The following is an 8,711-nucleotide window of genomic DNA, read 5'->3' on the forward strand; positions in this document are numbered from 1 at the left end:
TTATGCGAATAGATTGCAAATTTCACAGAGAATACAATCCACTATAACACAACATCAATCTATCACAGAATAAGAAACCCCAAAATTTCAATTAAAAACATTCATACGGATTATAAACCCTAATTTTGAAATTCGAAAATCAAACTCAAATTTGAACATGTTATTGAACTCCAAATCAGACGTATGACATATGAAAATCATTAGGAAAACAAGCTCTACAACATGCAATCATCAAATCATACAAATAATCATCCGAACAAAATTTCATATTTTTAATAAAATAAATTCGAAAATAAATAATTTTTTAGAAAAATAACCTTGATTTCTGCAGTAAAACAAACTCAGAATCTGATAAAACACTTCATATCCTTCGTTTTGGTTACTCAAGCTTTGAAAACAGAGATCGGTAACGCCTTCGTTTTGCTGTTTGATTCTTAGAACAGTTTTAGGAAATTAGGGCTTTTCTCTGAAAATTATATAATTAACTATCTGCAAATGATTTTGATATGAAATAAAATACGGTAAAAGGCTATTTATAATTACAGAAAATTTGTATCCCGTTGGATCATTCCGGATATAAAACGGTACGTTTATTTGTAAAAACTGATCCAAACGGTATCGGTTTTCGGGATAATTATCCAAATCAGTACAATTTGTACTGCGGTCTTGGTCTCAGCGCCTGGTTACACGTATTACGAAGTGATAATTGTGATAGTTTAATAAAAAGCTCCCGTTTATCGAAAATACGGGTTTTATTGATTTACCGAAACGAATATTATATCGAAAATGTTGCGCTGGGACCCGCGCAGGACAAACCGTACGCCGGATCGAAAAAGTCGAAACATGGAATATGCTCGGAATATTACAATTAGGTTAGGAAGGAGTTCTCGAAAGAGTTTCGGGTTCCAAAAACGTAACAACGGTTGACGTCGGTTGGTTCCCGTTTTTATAAAATAGATTTTACTTACCCGGAAAAAGATTTTAGAAATTTCATATGATTCTTATAAATCCATAAACCAACATAAAAATAATTAGGAAGATATGACAATTATCTATATTTTATTTTGGACATATAAAAATTAAAATACTCAATTAATATTATTTTTGAATATTCAAGTACAGATAACACTTAACAATTAGCTCACAGAATGATTACTGAACACACATAATAATTATATAATAGTAAAAATAATTACACGATATATCCCGGATATTATAGCGAGCCTTCTTCATCCTGGCAGTCTCCTCAACGAGAGGCAAATTATCCTCGTTGATCTCCTTAGCAGCTGCAAAACAAGAGAAAAAATAAAATAAATGGTGTCAATAATGCATGAAATAAAATAAAAATGAGAAGGGAAGAAAAATACCCTGTTGAGAAACAGATGATAGCCCCACGTGGATGAGGGAGAACTCCTCTAAAAGAGTCCAGCTGATAGTGGCACCGTCATCCCGAGTAAGCTCCTCATAAATGATAGTTTCCTCGGGATTTAAGTGAATGGATTTGAGGCTACCATCACTAACCTTCCCGAAGGAAGATCTGAAGAGGGTGCCCCAGTGACCATTCTCCCACCTTAACCCGAAAAAACTGTTCCTCCAATTTTGGTTATTGTCGGGAATGGAGGCGCTGTTAAAAATATGCTTACACTTGGGCCTTTGTTTAATATAGACCCAACCACAATTACCAGAAGAACTATTGTAACATTGAAAAACCTTCCTAAAAACAGCTACGGATAAGGGAAAACCTCCTCTAAGACAACAAGCCATAAAAAATAAAATGTTCCTCCAAGCGTTTGGAGGAAGCTGACATGGGTTTATTTATAAATCAGCTAAAAGGTGAGGAATGAAGGGATGAAAAGGAAACCTATGCTCAGTATCAAGGGCATCTGTGTAAACAAAAAGAGTATCAGGTTTCCAGTGGCAAGTACGGTCGCCACCAGAAACTGGAACTAGCCTAAAGGGAGGACGAACGTTATAACGTGCATTTAACTTATCATAATCTATATTGTGCCAAGTGTTGCAATGATTAAAAGAATCAAGATGTGCAGTGGAGGGATATTCATCCCCCTAGTGTTGATCATATCTATCAAAGACATGTAAGAAGAGCGGATCTCGACATCCTTACCTCGTTTTGAAGCCGAGGCAATCTTGGCCGCTCTCTCAGCACCTTTGTCTGCCATTGATAGAGAATGAAGAGACCGGAAAATTCTTTGAGAAGGAAGGATGTTGAGAGTGTTTAGAGAAGAAGAAGGAGTTTAAGTAGGAATGAAATGAGAAGTATGAGGAAATCACACTCTCATCCCACCCTTATATAGACAAAAAGAAGGCAAATTGGGCCTTAGAAAAGCCCATTTGGGCCCAAAAATGGAAGAATCTGGAATGTTCCAGAAAATCTTGGAAATTTTTGATATTATTTGGCAAAATCTGGAAGAGTCTAGAAATTCCAGAATATTCTGGAAGCTGGGCTTAAAGATTAAGGCCCAACCTAAGTTTAATGGGCCTGGGATGTTAAAAACCCTGTAAAGGCCAATGAAAGAAAATGTATCAAGCCCAGGAAGGGCCCAAATGTTTGAATTGAAGGATAAAAGCCTATTTAGGTCAGGAAAAAGCCCAGCTTGAGGCCCAAATATTTTTCAAAATATAAGCCTAGAAAAAGGCCCAGCTAACCGAGAGAGAGCCCAATGAAGATCAGCCCAGAAAAACCAAGGGCCCAAGATATTGTTTCTTTTAAATAATATATAAAAAATAATAATAATCCTGCTCCCATTCGATCAGAATTCTTATTGAATTTCTGGTCTAAAGGATGAGGTCAAAAATGCCTTTGACTAGGTCTGAAATAAAGGGATAATTCGACCAGGTTCTGACCCAATTCGACCAAGATCTACATTTAATTTCTGATCGAAATTAATGAGGTCGAAAGAGTCTCGACCAGGGCTGAAAAGAGTGGTTAATTCGGTCAAAACAAAAATTCTGACCAACAATTCCTGCTAAAAAAAAAAGGTGAAAATCCTGGCCGAAATTCGACCAGGATTCCTGCTCGAATTGGTCTTGCTCGAAAGAGCTTCGATCAGGGCAATTAGAAGCCTAATTCGACCAGATATTAATTCAGCAATCAATTGAACTAGTATGACAAACAGATTATCATACTAGTTCAAACATATTGTCATACTGAAAGTCATACTAGTTCAAACAGATTGTCATACTAGTTCAAATAGATTGTCATACCGAAAGTCATACTAGTTCAAACAGATTGTCATACTAGTTCAAACAGATTGACATACCGATTGTCATACTAGTTCAAACAGATTGTCATACTAGTTCAAACAGATTGTCATACCGAAAGGTTCAAACAGATTGTCATACCGAAAGTCATGCTAGTTCAAACAGATTGTCATACCGAAAGTCATGTTAGTTCAAATGGAGTAGCTATGGAATTATCTTGCCATTTCAAGGTAAATTGATCAGAGACATAAAAAATAAGGGAAAAATTCCTAAAAATTAAGGAAAAATCCCAGAATTAAGGGAAAAATTCCTGGAAATTAAGGAAAAATCCCAGAATTAAGGGAAAAATTCCTGGAAATTAAGGAAAAATCCCAGAAATAAGGGAAAAATTCCTAAAAATTAAGGAAAAATCCGAGAAATAAGGGAAAAATTCCTAAAAATTAAGGAAAAATCCTAGAATTAAGGGAAAAATTACTGGAAATTAAGGAAAAATTCCAAAATTAAGGGAAAAATTCCTGGAAATTAAGGAAAAATCCAAAAAGTAAGGGAAAATTCCAGGAAATTAAGGAAAAATTCCAGAATTAAGGGAAAAAATCCTAAAAATTAAGGAAAAATCCTAAAATTAAGGGAAAAATTCCTGAAAATTAAGGAAAAGTCCCAGAATTAAGGGAAAAATTCCTGGAAATTAAGGAAAATTCCCAGAGTTAAGGGAAAATTTCCTGGAAATTAAGGAAAAATCCTAGAATTAAGGGAAAAATTCCTGGAAATTAAGGAAAAATCCTAGAATTAAGGTAAAAATTCCTGGAAATTAAGGAAAAATTCTTGGAAATTAATGAAAAATCCTAGAATTAGGGGAAATATTCTTGGAAATAAAGGAAAAGTCCCAGAAATTCAGGGAAAATTCCTGGAAATTAAGATAATTCCTAAATAATAGGGATAAAAGCAAATCATTGTAAATGTGTAGGTCGCTCCACACCTTACGCAAAAATGATACCCTGTAAGGGAATGAATGAACTTAACTTCTGCGAAACCTAGTCACTGTTTCCCAAAAGTTGGGGGGTAAATGATAGGGAAAAAAATAAGGCCTAGGTATGTAATTAATGTTGCATTAATCATATCAGAATTGGGCCAACATTTAGACCCATTTGAGATGGCCCAAAACCCTGAATATTAATTAATTTCATAATTAAATAATAAGGGATAAGTCAGCTGATAAGATGAGTCCTAATGGAGAAATAAATCCTTGTAGATAGACCCCCAAGGAACCTGGTGGGATGAGGAATCAGCTTCCTACTTCTCAGGACTCCAAAGTCCATTCTAATTCTTAGACTTGACCATCAGGTCTCCTAACCCAAGTCCAATTCAAGGACTCCCAACATCTATATAAGGGGCCTCACCCCACAAATTAGAACTACGTTTTTTGACTTGATTCTTGGCAATCAGCAAGGTACGTAGGCATCTTGTTAAGGCAGATTGAGTCACGAAACACAAGAGCAGTCAAATCGAGCCTCAAAGCTCACGTTCCTTAGTAATAAATACAGCAGTTATATACCTTAGTTTTTAATCCATAACATGATTAATTAGTTTAATAATTTATTAATTGATTTTAATTAATTATTTAATTGGGTTTAATTATTTATAAATGATTTAAAAATTCCGAAAAATAGTTTCGAGCTTTAAAATATTATTTTAAATTATTTTCAAGGCTCGATAATTGTTATAAAACTATTTTGAGGCCAGATTTGGCCAATCGAACCCTATTTATTGCTTTAAAAATTGACCCAACGATCCATTTTGACTCCGAAAAATATTTTAAAAATCATATTAAATACCCGAGACTTCCTTATAAATGAAATTTCATTGATTGTTTGACGTGCTATATGCTATATGTGACTTAATTGTTTGACTGTCGGATTACGTGATCAGTTTTTGTTTTTAGCATAACTTTCAATCCGTCAGTCGGATTTGGGTAAAACAAAGGGTAGATAGAAGTGTATACCGAATAGAATCATATGAGTTGAGTATTGATAGATAATTATGATATGTGAGCAGAAGAGGCAAGGCATATGAAAGGGATACAGATACTCGAGGAGTAGGAGATTGTGATTGGAAATTGGTGAAATATAGCAAGCTGGTACCAGACAAGTGTTCTGAACCTTCTCGAGATATATTGTAGATAATTGATAGTCTTATTTTATATTGCAAGTGCTTTACAACACTGAACCCTAAATCTTGATTCCAACTATTGAACTTTGAGCGGTAAACCTTATTCTTTCCAAAACATTGATTGTTGAATACCCGAATATGAACCATAGATATATGATACTACTCCATAAATACATACAAACTAAATACCGAACACTCAATCAGATTGCTTACATATTCAAACCATTGTACCTCATGCTTTGAAAGACCAAATCCTTATAACCTTGAAACTTTAATCCTTTTGTTATCCAATTCTTTCATCACCCAATAGCCGTTCTTTGAAATTGCCATATTATTTCTTTGTGAAGATTGAAACCATTTCATTATTGGACATCCAATATTTCTTATGATTTTGTTTATTTCTTTACATTGTTTATTCTGTTATTATGTTAGAATTGGATTGTTTGATAAAATTGTGGACCAGATTCGTGGTCAACCAGATTGGTGGTCAAGTTAGGCCAATGTGTGCCTTGGATCTAGTAATTAGAGCAGAGTTGTTTGCCTTGCTCGGGGTTAGTGCGTGACTGATCAGCAGCCTAATCTTAGTTTTTAAAATGAAAATATAATAATATCCAATTCTAAATCATTATTCATTGTTCACTTGATACCTTAACTCTTTTCACTTGATGATCATTATTCTCAGTCTTGTCAATGTGACTTGTTGAGCAAGTTAGCTCATTTGTGCGATGTTGTTTATGTTCTTTTCCAGTTAAGAAGGAACCGGTTGGTAGCGAGGATCCCCAATCCAGTGTGAGAGCTAAGGGTCCAGGTCGATCGAGGTAACCTAGCTGACAGCTTTTGGAATAGTTTATGTTTATGAAGTTTGTAATAATATTTATATTCAGTTTTAAGTTTGAATAGTTGGGATTTGGGCATTTGTAATAGAAGTGTGTGTGTATGGCTTGTGTACATACTTTAACCTGTTACGATCCGTGGTAGTTGGTAAGTAGGGTCACTGCATATTATTATTATCTTTATCATTGTTATAAGCAGGTTATAAACAAGGTGTGTATGTGTGTGGACCCCAAACTTCTAACCCGGGTTTGGAGGGCGCCACAGGTTTCGTATCAAAGCTACAGGTTATAAGTCACTGACACAAGCCTAGGTTGACGGGAATGGGTAGATGGTTAGGATTAGAAGTAAGAAATAGAAAAATAGAACGTCGAGAGGTTGAGTGTGATGGTATAATAGGTATTATTATGATTCGCGTCGTGGTTCGAGATTCTTATTATTGCGATATGATTTCAGATAGCAGCGATGGCCGACTCTTTCATCCCTGTATCTACTGATCACTCAGAGCCCTCAGTTGGAGGACCATCTTCAAATCTACGTCATGTTGTTCCACCAGTGTTGGCTATTTTACCTCCACCTGTGTTGCAGCTCATACCACTGCAGGCTATTCCGCCCCCAAGCATGAGGCCACCTATCAGAGGACCCCTATTTGCTGATTCAGGTCATACTGGTCACTCAGTTACAGGTGTACCTTTTCAATTCTCTTCCTATCATATCCCATATCTTCAGTTTGAGGCTTGCCTTATGGAGCAACAATTCTTACGAGGTCAGATTCAGGAGTTATTACATATCATGCGTACCAGAGAGGTTGAGAGTGGTGAGAGGCGACTCCGAGAGAGGCTCCAGGTGTTTCGAAGAGCAGCTGCTGTGAGGATTGTTGAGGCTACTCATGAGGATATCACCCCTGATTTTCTTGTGGAGTGGGCTAAGTGGGTTCTAGAGGAGCTTGAGGAGATTAGAGGTCCAAACTTTCCATGAGCCAGAGGCACAGAGATGGAGATGCTAAGCAGTGCTGTTACGGTTATTTAGTATGTACAGTAGTGTGTGTCAGTAGACTTTTGGGTTGTATTTATAGACTAGATCTGGTTAGTGAGTAGGTTTATTGAACGCTTTTTCTTTTACTTTTGAAGCATCTTTACGCTTGTACTACCTAAAACTTTTGATCTATATATATCAGTACCTTTTTCCTTTCCAGTATTATCATTTATATTACTGCACCTGTTTTACTTTACTTTACTTATTGCACCAGTTATACCTGCTGTGATACCATGTACCCTATCCCCTTAACCGTTTACATTCTGTAAAGAAGCATGCAATTTATTTAGTTCAACTGTTATAACTATTTTCAAAAAGAGATATTTCTGTTTTACAAAACTTTTCTTTTATGCAAAGGATTTGATTTAAAAGCTAAATAAGTTGTTTGATTCTTACAGAAAATGCCTCCCAGAAGAAATACCCGCACCAACACCCAGAATGAAGAAACCAACAACAACAACCAAGATAATACCAACCAGAATACAAACCCAGGACCTATAGACCCAGAAGTAGCCCAGATTCTTCAAATCTTGGCTCAACAAATAGTTAACCTGACTCAACAATAATAAAGACAGACCAATCCCCAAGTAACTTTCAAAACTTTCCAGGCGGTGAACCCACCAGAATTCAAGGGTTCCTTAGATCCAATTGAAGCAAATGTTTGGTTAAAGGAAATAGAGAAGTCATTTGCTTTAGTTAAAGTGAAGGAAGAACAGAAGGTTGAGTTTGCAAGTTATTATTTGAAGAATGAGGCCACCTATTGGTGGGAAACTGTGAAGACATTGGAAGGTACAGACATTATTACTTGGAAGAGGTTCAAAGAATTGTTTTTAGAAAAATATTTTCCCCAGTTTGTTCAGGATCAGATGGAGTTGAAGTTTTTAGAGTTAAAGTAAGGAAATATGTCGGTAGCTGATTACGAGAGTAAGTTTGAAGAGTTGTCAAGGTATGTGCCATCATATGTAGATACTGACAGGAAGAAGACCAAGAGATTCCAGCAAGGTCTGAAGCCATGGATCAGAGGAAAGGTAGCCATATTTGAATTGAATACCTATCCAGGAGTTGTACAGAAAGATATGATTGCAGAAACGGAGAGCGAGATATCACAGGAAGAGAAGGAGAGTAAGAAGAGAAAGTTTGAAGGGAATGAAGGACAGTCACAATCAGGGAAGTTTCCAAATTTTAAGAAGGGCAAGTTTCAGCCAGGGAGAAATTTTAATTTCAAGAAGCAAAATACAGGCGACGGAAGTCAAGGCAACCGTCCAGTCAATGTAAATCAACTGAATCAGTTGAGGCTAACTTTTCCAGATTGTCAGGTATGTGGGAAGAAGCATGGAGGAGTTTGTAATAAGTTGAATGTGGTTTGTTTTAAGTGTAATCAGAAAGGGCACTATTCAAGGGAGTGCCGCAACTAGCTAGCGAGAGAGCCAGTGAACAAGGATCAGCCTACCCGGAATCTA

This window comes from Apium graveolens, chromosome 9 (genome assembly GCF_009905375.1).
Source record: "Apium graveolens cultivar Ventura chromosome 9, ASM990537v1, whole genome shotgun sequence".
Classification (NCBI taxonomy): domain Eukaryota; kingdom Viridiplantae; phylum Streptophyta; class Magnoliopsida; order Apiales; family Apiaceae; genus Apium; species Apium graveolens.